The sequence below is a fragment of the Tamandua tetradactyla genome, chromosome 5 (genome assembly GCF_023851605.1).
Source record: "Tamandua tetradactyla isolate mTamTet1 chromosome 5, mTamTet1.pri, whole genome shotgun sequence".
Taxonomy (NCBI): Eukaryota; Metazoa; Chordata; class Mammalia; order Pilosa; family Myrmecophagidae; genus Tamandua; species Tamandua tetradactyla.
The window spans coordinates 134,909,724-134,923,322 of NC_135331.1; the positions used below are offsets into that span (position 1 = coordinate 134,909,724).

The window sequence follows — 13,599 nt, forward strand, 5'->3', positions numbered from 1 at the left end:
TTCTGCAGTGTACAACCTAAATTAATCTGTCTGGCCAGTTAATTTAAACAGCCTAAACACATGGAGCCTATAATTGGGAGTGAGATCTTGAAATTCTGTACAGCTTAATATAATACCCTCATACATTCCAAAGTATGTTGGTCAGATAATTAAAAAGTATTGGCAAATTCTCCAGATATTGGAGAAAAAAATATGGAACTATAAAACTTCCCCACCTCAGAAATCACTGATACTCTCTCTATCATTAGCGACTCCCAAGTAAATAGGCCAAGCGTTTGATCTTGAGGCTTGATCTTATGAAATTTATTTCTGTAATGGGGAAGTTAAGCTTCCCTATAATCATACCTAAGAGTCACAGAAAGCCTCTTTTCTTGCTCAAATGTAGTCTCTCTCTCTCTCAACATTTCAAGTTAACTTATTACCCTCCACCCTAAGTGGAACATGACTTCCAGGGGTATAAGTCTCCCTGGCAACATGGGACATGACTCCCAGGGATATGTCTGGCCCTGGCAGCATGGGATGGACAATACCTACCTGACCAAAATGGGGAAATAAATGTAACAAAATAAAGTACCAATGACTAAGAAATTTCAAATAAAGTTGGGAGGCTATTCTGGAGGTTACTCTTATACAAGCTTCAGCTAGATATTCCAATTTTTCATGGTATGCCAAGACCCAAACAACAGTATTCTTAAAACAGGGCTCTATCTGAGACTCTATAAATGTTTCACTTACTGTGCTGTCTTGAAAGTATTATGTACCCCAGAAAAATCATGTTTTAGCTCTGATTTAATCTTATAGGAAAGGCCATTTTTTTCATCCTGATTCCATACTATAGGCTGGAAACTTTTGATCAGATTATGTTTTGAGCTTAATCCTGAAGGAAAAGCTAAAAGTCAAATTAAATCCCTCCCTCTAAACAAGTGAAAGGACAAATCATCCAAGATTGTGTACCTTATTCAGATTGCACATACCATGTGCCTTAGACTATAATGCCATAGATTTAATAAACTTTGGGTTAAGAAGCAACTGCATTTCAGAAATTTGATGAAAGGAAAAAAAAACTATAAATAAGAGAATCTTTCCTCTTTTCTATAATGCCACATGTGGCAATTCAACATTCAGGCCTCAGAATTATATTTCTGATTGACACAGTAAAAGCACTTTCTCATACAGGAGCTCATTTTAAAAACTTAACTATAGTTTACAGCTCATAGTTTTCATTAGTATTCACTCTTTATATTGAAAAAACATTTATTCCAATAACCTATAGATAACCTAAAATTTTCCATTTAACCACTTCCAAATGTACAATTCAGTGGTGTTAGTTACATTCACAATGTTGTGCTACCAACACCACCATCCATTACCAAAACATTTTCATCATCTCAAACAGAAACTCCATACCAATTGTCCTAGTTCACTAGCTGCCAAAATGCAATATACCAGAAATGGAATGGCTTTTAAAAGGGGCAATTTAATAAGTAGCAAGGTTTACAGTTCCAAGGCCAAGAAAATGTCCCAATGAAAACAAGTCTATAGAAATGGCCAATCTAAGTCATTCAGGGAAAGATACCTTGGTTCAATAAGGCCAGTGGCATACAGCATTTCTTTTTCAACTGGGAAGGCATGTGGAAAACATGGTGACAGTCTACTAGCTTTCTCTCCTGGCTTTCTGCTTCATGAAGATCCCCCAAGGGTGTTCTCCTTCTTCATCTCCAAAGGTCACTGGCTGGTGGACTCTGGTTTTCTCAGCCCTGTGGCTCTACTCAGCTCTGCTACAGCTTTCTTGTGGCTCTCTCATCATTCTCTGCTCTCTCAGAATCTCCTCTTTTACAGGACCCACATAGAATGGGTGGTGACACACCTCCATCTAATCAAGTTTAATACCTACAATTGATTCAATCAAATCTCCATGGAGATGACCTAATCAAGTTTCCAACCTATAGTGCTGAATAGAGATTAGAAGAAACCATTGCTCCCACAAGACTGATTAGGATTAAAACATGGCTTTTCTACGGTACACAAATCCTTTCAATTCAGCACACAAATTAAGCATTAACTCCCTATTCTCCACTACACCATTACTCCTGATAACCTGTATTCTCCTTTCCCACTCTATGAATATGCATATTATAATTATTTCATAGAAGTACGATTATACAGTAGTTGTCCTCTTGCATCTGGTTTATTTTGCTCAACATCATGTCTTCAAAGTTCACCAGTATTGTAGCATGTATCAAAATTTCACTCCTTTTTAAACTTGTTAAAATGAATTGGCTGCCCCCGTTGGCATTTCCGGGAATGACCCCTTTTCTAAAAAGTAACTGGGACTTTCTAAATAAATAAAAAGTGGGGGCTTTCAAGAAAAAAAAGGAATATACCCTGCAAAAGCTGCAGTTAAAGCAACAATTGGAAATTAGTTGTTTCAGTTCCATAAAAATAACCTGTTCATCCTGATATTCTCATAAGCAGTGGTGACAACCAAATCAAAAGACTGAACCCTTGGTCTTGGGGTTTGTTCCTATGAAATTTATCCCCAGAAAGGATAGGCTAAGCCTACTTAAAACTGGGCCTAAGAGTCACCCCAGAGAACCTCCTGTTGTTCAGATGTGGCCTCTCTCTCTCTCTCAGCCAACAGGGCAAGCAAACTCACTGCCCTACTGCTCTCCATGTGGGACATGACTCTCGGGGGTGTAAACCTCCCTGGCAACATGGGAAAGAAATCCTTGAATGAACTGGGAATCAGCATAAAGTTATTGAGAAAACCTTCTTGACCAAAAAGGGGAAGAGAGAAATGAGACAAAATAAAGTGTCAGTGACTGAGAGATTTCAAACATAGTGGGGAGGCTATCCTGGAAGTTATTCTTACATATTATATAGATATCCCTTTTCAGTTTATGGTGTATTTGAGTAGCTAAAGGGAAGTACCTGAAATGGTAAAGCTGTTCTCCAGTAGCTTTATTTCTTGAAGATGATTGTATAAAGATATCTTACAATGTGACTGTGTAATTGTGAAAACCTTGTGTCTGATGTCCCCTTTATCTAGGGTATGGGCAGATGAGTATGAATAAAAAAGCAAACAAATAATAGGGGAAACAAAGGTTAAAATACATTGGGTAGATGGAAATACTAGTGGCCAATGAGAGAGAGGGGTAAGGGGAATGGTATGTATGAGTTTTTTCTTTTTATTTCGTTTTCTGGAGTGATGCAAATGTTCTAAAAAGTGATCATGGTGATGAATATATTACTATGTGATGATATTGTGAGCCATTGATTGTACACCATGTATGGAATGTTTGTATTTTGTTTTGTCAATAAAAATATTTTTTATTCAAAACAGACAAGTATACCTTAATAACCAATCTAAAATCATTCTGCACTATGTAAGAAGCTACTTTATAAGGAGAATATAAATGTCAACCAACTGTTGTAACTTCCCCTTTGGAAATACCCTATCATCTTTATAAACTAATGTTACTTCCTAACTATTTCAGGCTCTTACTTCTCTTTGAGTTCTCCCTGCTCAAGCATTATCTCTTACAATAAACCTATTAAATTGGTTATTATTGGTGATTCAGTTTCTTTTAAAATACAAAAGTAATATTTCAGTATATGTGTACATATATACAATGTTTTGTTTATCTTCTCTTCTGTTGTTGGACACTTCAGTTCCTTCTACCTTTTAACAATAGTAAATGATACTGCTATGAACATCAGCATGCAAATATCTGTCCACATCACTGCTTTTGGTTCTTTTGAGCATATGACTGAAAATGGATTTGCCAGGTCACATGGAAATTCAATGTTTAATTTTCTGAGAGACCACCAAAGTATTTTCCACAGAAGTTTTCCATTTTACATTCCCAACCACAAAGCACAAGTGTGGTCTTGCTTCACAGCCTTGCCAAAACTTGTTAATTTCAGTTGATTTAATGCTAATCATTTGACTGAGTAAGAATGGCATATCCATGTAGATTTCATTTGCATTTTCCAAATAGCTAATGACATTGAGCATCATTTCATGTACTTATCAGAAAATTGTATATCTTCTTTGGAGAAATGTCTATTTGAATATTTGACAATTCCTTAATTGAGCTATATTTTTGTTGTTGAGATGTAGGAGTTTTATAGATTCTGAATATTAAATCCTTATAAGATATATGGTTTCCAAATATTTTCTTTCATTCTTGATAATGTGCTTTGATGCACAAAAGTTTATAAACTTGAGGAAGTCACATTTATCTGTATTTTTCCTTTTGTTACTCATGTTTATGCTGTAAAGTCTAAGAAACCAATGCCTGACACAAGGTCCTGAAATGCTTCACCACGTTTTCTTCTAGAAGTTTCATACTTTTATTTCTCATGTTTAGGTTTTAAATATATTTTGAATTAATTTTTCATTATGGTGAGAAGTAGAGGTTCATTTCCATTCTTATACATATGGGTATCCAGTTCTTCAGGCACTACTTGTTGAATAAATTCTTTTTCCACATTGAGCACACCTGGCAACATTGTTAAAAATCAATTGATTTTAACTATCAAAATTCACTCATTAATGTTAAGGAGTACAGATGTTCAACAAGACAGACTACCAAGATCCAAAAATAGATAATACAATACTATCCAATGGTTGCATGATATTGTAAGGACACTGAATGAAGCTGAATGTCAGTATGGTTGAGGGAGGAGGGTTGGGGGCATGTATGACACCAGAAGGAAAGATGGAGGATAAGGACTGGGACAGAGTAACTTAGCAATGCCTAGAGTAGAAAATCATGGTGATTAAATATAAGACACGTATTTGCATGAGGGAGAATAAATAAATGTCTACATTGCAAGATGTTGGAAATGTGATGGTAAATGGGTATAAAAATACAATCATGCAAACTAGAGTCTATAATTAACAGCAACATTGTAATATGCTTCCATTGAATGTGACAAAGGCAATATACCAAATCTAAATGTCAGTAAGCAGGGGATATGGGGCAGGCATATGGGGTTATTTTATGAATTTAAAAATATTTAAATTATTCAAAGCACTTTCTCTGATCACAATGGAATGAAGATAGATATCAATAACCATCAAAGAATAAGAACTTTCACAAATATATGGGGATTAAATAACAAACTCTTAAACAATGAGGGGATCAAAGAAGAAATTGCTAGAGAAATCTGTAACTATCTGGAGATGAATGAAAACAAGAATACAACAAATCAGAACTTATGGGATGCAGCAAATGCTGTACTGAGAGGAAAATTTATTGCCTTAAATGCCTATATTAAAAAAAACAACAAAGAGCAAAAGTCAAGACCTAACTGCTCACCTGGAGAACTTCAGAAAGAACAGCAAACTAACCCCAAAGCAAATAGGAGAAGAGAAATAACAAAGATTAAAAGAACAGAGTTAAATGAATGGGAGGACAAAAGAACAATAGTAAGAATCAACAAAACCAAAAGTTGGTTCTTTGAGAAAATCAATAAAATTGATGGGCCACTAGCAAGACTAAAAAAAGAAAAAGAGAGAGAGGCTGCAAATAAAATCAGAAATGAGAAGGGGTGCACACAGACCCTGAAGAAATAAAACAAATCATAAGAGGATACTATGAATAACTACATGCCAACAAATTAGACAACTTAGATGAAATGGACAATTCATAGAAACACACAAACATTCTACACTGACTCAGGTAGAAATAGAAGATCTCAACAAACCACTCACAAGTAAAGAGATTCAATCAGTCATCAAAAATCTTCCTACAAAGAAAAGCCCAGGCCCAGATGGCTTCAAAGGGGAATTTTATTGAACATTCCAAAAAAGAAGTAACACCAATCCTGCTCAAACTTTTCCAAAAAATTGAGGAAAAAGGAACACTATGTAACTCATTTTATGAAACTAATATCATTTTAATATCAAAACTGGGTAAAGATACTATAAAAAAGGAAAACTACAGGCCAGTTTTCCTGATGAACATAGATATAAAATTTCTCAACAAAATACTAGCAAATAGAATCCAGTAACACATTAAAAGAATTATACACCATGACCATGTGGGGTTTATACCAGGAATGCAAGGATGTTTCAATGCAACAAAATCAATCATTGTAATACAGCGCATTAGCAAATCAAAAAGGAAAAATCATATGATCATGTTGATTGATGCTGAAGAAGCATTCGACAAAATTCTGTCCTTTTCTGATAAAAACACTTCAAAGATAGGAGTCAAAAGTTACTTCCTCAATATGATAAAGGACATATATGAAAAGCTGATCGCCAACATCATACTCAATGGAGAGAGACTGAAAGCTTTCCTCCTAAGATCAGGAACAAAACAAGGATGCCCGTGTCACCACTATTATTCAACATTGTACTAGAATTTTTAGCTAGAGCAATCAGGCAGGACAAAGAAATAGAAGGCATTCAAATTGGAAAGGAATAAGTAAAATTTTCATTATTTGCAGATGACATGATATCATACATGAAAAGTCCTGAGAAATCTACAACAAAGTTACTTAAGCTAATAAAAAAATTCAGCAAGGTGGTGGGATATAAAATTAATGTGCAAAAATCAATAATGTTTCTATACACAACCAACGACTTAACTGAGGAGTCAGTTAAGGAAAAAAAAATTCCATTCAAAATAGCAACTAAAAGAATCAAGTATTTAGGAATGAACTTAACTAGGGACATAAAGGACTTGCACACAGAAAACTACCCAACATTCCTAAAAGAAATCAAAGGAGATATAAATAGGTGGAAGGACATTCCCTGCTCATGGATAGGAAGGTTAAATATACTTAAGATGTTAGGATGTCAATTCTACCCAAACTGACCTACAGATTCAACACAGTACCAATCAAAATCCCAACAATCTACATTGAAGACTTTGAAAAAGCTAGTTACCAAATTCATCTGGAAGGGAAAAAGACCCTGAATAGCTAAAAGCATTCTGAAAATGAATTGGGAGGATTAACACTTTCTGATTTTAAAACCTTTTATAAAGCCACAGTGGTCAAAACAGCATGGTACTGGCACAAAATTCCATTGACCAATGGAATCAAATTAAAAGTGTAGAAATAACCACTAAATCTATGGTTAACTGATTTTTTTACAATGTCCACAAATCCACTGAACGAGGACAACATAGTCTTTTCAATAAATGGTCATGGGAGAACTTGATATCAATAGCCCAAAGAATGAAAGAGGACCCTTACCTTACACCCTACACAAAACTTAACTCAAAGTAGATCAAACACCTAAATATAAGAACTAGCACCATAAAGCTTCTAGAAGAAAATGTAGGGAAACATCTTCAAGACCTAGTAATAGGAGATAGCTTCCTAAACTTTACACCCAAAGCACATGCAATAAAAGAAAAAATAATAGATAAATGGGAACTCCTCAAAATCAAATGCTTCTGCACCTCAAAAACTTTATCAAAAAGGTAAAGAGGTAACCAATTCAATGGGAGAAAAATATTTAGAAATCACACATCAGACAAATGTTTGATATCCTATATACATAAAGAAATCATACAACTCAACAAAAGAACGAACAACCCAATTATAAAATGGGCTAAAGATAAGAACAGGCATTTTTCTGAAGAGCAAATACAGATGGCTCAAAAGCACATTAAGAGGTGTTCATTTTCATTAGCTGTAAGGGAAATGCAGATCAAGACTACAATCAGATACCACCTCACACCTATATGAATGGCTGCTAAAAAACATACAAGAGACTATAAATGTTGGAGAGGATGTGGAGAAATTGGGACACTTATGCACTGCTTGTGGGAATGTATAGTGGTAAGCTATATGGATGACAGTTTGGCAATTCCTTAGGAAACTAAATATCAAGTTGCCCTATGACCCAGCAATAGCACTACTTGGTATATACCCAGAAGATCTGAAAGCAGTGACAAAAACAGACATTTGACACTGATGTTCATAGCAGTATTATTCACAGTTACCAAAAGATGGAAACAATCCAAATGCCTATCAACAGAAGAGTGGATTAACAAAGTGTGGTATATACATACAATGGAATATTATGCAGCAGTAAGATGAAATGATGTCCTGAAGCACATGACAAGATGAATGAGCCTAGAGGACATAATGCTGAGTGAAATAAGCCAGACACAAAAAGATAGATACTGTATGACTCCACTTTTATGACCATGGTAAAGTTTATTCAGGAAAATGAAATGGAGAAGCTTGTAAAAAAATATCCTTGGGCATTCCCTCACTGGGTTGGGGTCTTTCAGGCATTTTTCTATGTCTATGATCCAGACTATGCAAAGACATTCCTGAGCAGAACAGATCCTAAGTCCCAGTGCCTGTACAAGTTCTTGATTCCACGTATTGGCAAAGGGCTAGTCAGTCTAGATGGGCCAAAGTGGTTCCAGCACTGCTGCCTTCTAACCCCTGGATTCCACCTTAACATCTTGAAACCATATTCAGAGGTGATGGTTCATTCTACCAACATGATGCTGGAGAAGTGGGAAAAGCTGTGCATCACTCAGGACACAACTGTGGATGTCTTAGAGCACATCAACTTCATGGCTTGGACATACTAATGAAATGTGCTTTCAGCAAGGAGACCAATTGCTAGATAAATGGCAGGAATGACCCTTATGTTAAGCAACATTTGAACTTGGAAAAATCATCTACTACTTGTAAAATCATGTACTACTTGTACAGTTTCTGGTATCACTATGACCTGATTTCAATTTCAGTCCTTCAGGCCACTGCTCCCAGGAGTTAAGACAAATTCCACATCAGTATACAGAAAGGATAATCCAGGACAGAAGGAAGTCCCTCACAGATGACAGGAAGTAGGATAACACTCATAAGAGGAACTATCAGTATATTCTGGATATTTTCTTTTCTGCCCAGGTAGAAAATGGAGACATTTTCTCAAATACTGACCTATGGGCAGAGATAAACACATTCATGTTGGTTTGGCATGAAATCACAGCAAGGGCCATCTCCTGGCTTCTCTATTGCTTGGCTCTGTACCCTGAGAATCAGGAAAGATGCTGGGAGGAAATCAGGGGCATACTGGAAAACAGATCTTCAATCACCTGGGACAACCTGGCTGGCTGAGATGTCGTACATCACAATTTGTCTCGAGGAGGTGCTTCAGATGATTTCTTCAATCCCATCCATTTCCAGAGAGCTCAGCAAGCCCATTATCTTCTCAGATGGGTTCTCTTTGCCTTCCCAGAATGACTGTGATTCTCAGTATTTGGGGTCTTCACTACAACCCTGCCATCCGGGAAAACCCAAAGGTCTTTGACCCCTTGAGGTTTTCTCTAGAGAATTCTGATCAGAGCCATTTCATATCTTCTTACCATTCTCAGCTGGGCCAAGAAACTCCATCAGGCAGCAGTTTGCCATGGTTGAGTTAAAAGTAGCTATGGTCTTGTTTCTTCTCCACTTCAAGGTGACCCCAGATCCCACCCGGCCTCCCATCTTATCTTAGATTGCCCTCAGATCAAAGAATGGGGTCTACTTGAGCCTGAAGAAACTCTCCTAATGATAGATCTCAGGGCACAAGGATTAAATATATTTTGCTTTTAAAGTTAAATTACAGCCCATGGTCCAGGCAAATGGAGAAGAATCAACCAAACTGTGGCGGGAAAGTCGGGCATGGGTAGAGTAGAGGCTCTCTATGGAGCTGCAGATAATCCTAAAAAAACTTCTAAGTGTCTCAGAGTCTACTAAGTCTCTCTGAATCTCAGATCTTTTCTATTTGGTTCAGGCTACTATTAGTGCTACATACCAAGCACTTCACTAGGTGATTTTCATATGTTTTCTATTGTTTTTAAAAAATAGCTTAAAGAATTACACAAGTAATATGTGAATAGTTTTTAAAATAGTTTTTAGAATTACACAATATGTGAATGTATGCCCACTGTAAAAAATTTCCAAAACTAGAAATTGTGGAATAAAAAGTAAAATTCCCACTGTAAATATCCTGCACACCTGGCCCTTACCAATCCCATTGTCTTTCTTAGAGACACAATAGTTATGCATTCTTCTAAACTTTTCCCTATACATTTCATATATACATACATATATATGTGTTCTTATAGATGGATCGTATCCATACTGTTCTTACTTTTTTCTTTTAATAACCCCCACCCCTTATTCTTTTATATTCTTTATAATGGCTTCAAGGTATTTCATAAAGTGGATGTACTATAATTAACTTAATTATTCTCCTATAAATGGATACTTCAAATTTGAATAGTTTTTAAGCTTGCTTATTGGCCATTTGTGTTTATCTTTGTTTTTGTTCTCTGTAATTTGTACATCAACTATGTTTATATTTCTAGTGAGGTTGTTTGCATTTTTCTTATGGATTCATATGAGTTCTTTTTTAATTGCATGATTTTGGAACAAAAAAGAGTATTTGCAATGTTCCCTTGAGGAACTGGGGAAAAGTAAAAATATTAAATTTCCACAGCTGGGGAAAACCTGATATTCTCGTAGTTATCAGTACTGCCAAATTGATGGATCAGGCCCTCAATCTTGGGGCTTACTTTATGAAACTTATTTCTGTGAAGGAGAAGCTAAGTCTACTTATAATTATGCCTGAGTTACCACCAGAGAACCTCTTTTCTTGCTCAGGTGTGGCTTCTCTCTCTCTAAACCAACTCAGTGGGTAGATTCACTGCACTCTCCTCTACATGGGATATGCCCTCCAGTGGAGTAAATCTCCCTAGCAACATGAGACATGACTTCTGGGGATGACTCTGGCCCTTATGCTGACATCATGGGATTGAGAAAGACTTCTAGACCAAAAGGGGGAAGAGAAATAAAACAAAGTAAATTTTCAGTGGCTGAGAGATTTTGATTAGAATCAATAGGCTATTCTGGAGATTTTTCTTATGCAGTTATATAGATATCTCTTTTCAGTTTTCTGGTGTATTGTAGTAGGTGAAGGGAAATACTTGAAACTGTTGACCTGTAATCCAACACCCTTGATTTTGAAGATGATTGGATTACTATAGAGATTTTTAGGTGTGACTGTATGATTGTGCAAACCTTGGAACTGGCACTCCCTTTATTCAGTGTATGCATAAATGAGGAAGAAAGTTTTAAAAAGCAAAACTAACTAAATAAATAATGGGGATGAGGAATGGGGTTTTGGGGTGTTCATTTTTACTTTGTCTTTCCTTTTATTCTTATTTTTATTTTTTGAAGTAATGAAAATGTGCAAAAATCAATTGTGATGATGAATGCACAGTTTTATGAAAATATTGAGAGACACTGAATAATTTAGATGATTATATTGTATGTAAATGCACAATATATCTCAGTAAAATTGCATTTTAAAAATCAATTGAGGAAGGTACAAGGGAAAGCTTCCAGGGAAGATGGCAGAGTAGGAAGATAGAGGACCCACTCCTACAAAAAACAGCTAGTGAAGAGTCATTAACTGTTTGAACCAACCATTCTGGGACCTCAGTAACCAGAGGAGCATTGTATAGCATCCAGGAAAAGCAGAACAGGGAGACTAAAGCTTCGGCAAAAACTGAGTAAATCACTCCTTTAGCACATTTGTTGCCCTTTCTCTACACTCTAGACATGCCTCAGGGAAGAACAGAGAGGGCCACAAAGGTTTTCCTCCTTGTTAAGTGTGTGTATGTGTGGCAGGGGCATGATCGAGTGCTGAACACAGCCTCTGATCAGCACATTTGCCTGCTCAGTTTCAATTCTGAATTGGATTCTAGCCTTCCCTGAACAAGGATGCTTGTGGCCATTGTTTCAACACTGATCCACAGAGATTGAAAATTACACCCCTCCTTCAGACTGCAGAGAAGGTTTGTTGAAGAGTGCCATCTGCAGGGTAGGCCAGGAAAGTGCAGCTTAGGGGAGGTGAGGAAATAAAAATGACTTTTTAGTGTCTTCTCTGGCCATCTCCCAAGAGACCTCTGTAACTGTACTGCACCACCTTCATTGGTCTCTAGCCCTGTTTTGTTCAGATAAACAAAGGCAATTTTAAAGATCTAGAATAAGTTGAACCAAGTGTAAAAGAAAAACTTTAATACAAAACCAATGAAAAATAAAACCCTTAGCAGAGAGAAAAACTGACCATCAGACATACTAAGAAGCAAGAAGATATGGCCATTCAAAGGAAGAAATTTAAAACTCACAGGAAACACATAATTTGGAAAAAATAATCAAGGATGTTCAAACAAATCTCCTAAATCAATTCAAGGAGATAAAGGAAAAGATGACTAAAAAGATAAAGTATGTTAAGAAGATAATGGGTGAGCATAAAGAAGAATATAAAAGCATGGAAAGCAAAATAACAGAACTGATAGAAATGAAATACAATAGATGAAATTTGAAATACCCTAGAGGAATACAACAGCATACAGGAACAGGCAAAATAAAGGATCAGTGAATTAGAAGACAAAACAATCATAATCTAATAGACAGAGGAACACACAGAAAATATGAATGGAAAAAATTGAGCAGAATCTCAGGGGACTGAATGACAATATGATGTACACAAACATATCTATCATGAGTGTCCCAGAAAGAGAAGAGAAGAGAAAAGAGGCAGAAAGAATATTTGAGGAAATAATGACTAAAAATTTCTCAACCCTTATGACAGTCTATAATATGAATATCCATGAAGCGTAACATACTCTATGCAAGAATAAATTCTAGAAAACTTACTCCAAGACATATGCTCTAATCAGAATGTCAAATGCCAAAGATAAAGAATCCTGAAAGTAGCAAGAGAAAAGCAATTCATCACATATAAGAGACTCTCAATGAAACCAAATTCTGATTTCACATCAGAAATCATGGAGAAGAGAAGGTAGTAATGTGATATATTTAAGATACTTAAAGAGAAAAATTGTCAGGCAAGAATTCTTTATCTGGAAAAACTGCCCTTAAAAATGAAAGGGAGGGTGGTGCAACGATGGCTCAGTGGTAGAATTCTCATCTACCATGCCAGAGACCCAGTGGTGTCTGCCCATGCAAAAAAAAAAACAAAAAAGAAAGAAAGAAAGAAAAAGAAGGGGAGTTTAAAACATTTACAGATAAAAGAACCTCAGAGAGTTTGTTAACAAGAGCCCTGCCCTATAAGAAATACTAAAGGAAGTTCTGCAAGCTGAAAAGAAAAGACAGGAGAGAGAGAATTAGAACGGAGTTAGAATGGAAGATTAGCAGTAAGATAAACTAAGAGGGGGGAAATAGAGACAAAAACAAGATACGACATATAAATGCTAAAAGATAAAATGGTCAAAGTAACTCTCCCCTACAGTTATAGCATTGAATGTTCATGAATTAAACCACCCAAACAAAAGACACAGATTGGCAGAATGTCTTAAAAATATGATCTATCTATATGATTTCTACAAGAGAACAACCTTAGACAAAAAGACACAAATAGATTGCAAGTCAATGTCTGGAAAAAATTATTCCATGCAAACAGCAATGAAAAAAAAATCCAGTACTGCTATTTTAATATCAGATAAAATAGATGCTAAATCTAAAACTGATATAAGAATAAAAGAAGAACATTATATATAAAAGAAGCAAAAAAAGTCAAAGAAATACCAACCGCAAATA

General features: G+C 35.9%; 1 pseudogene; it reads left to right on the forward strand.

Moving 5' to 3' along the window:
• Nucleotides 1–8,177: 8,177 nt before the first annotated feature.
• LOC143683328 (cytochrome P450 4X1 pseudogene) lies at nt 8,178–9,538 on the forward strand (annotated as a pseudogene).
• Nucleotides 9,539–13,599: the final 4,061 nt, after the last annotated feature.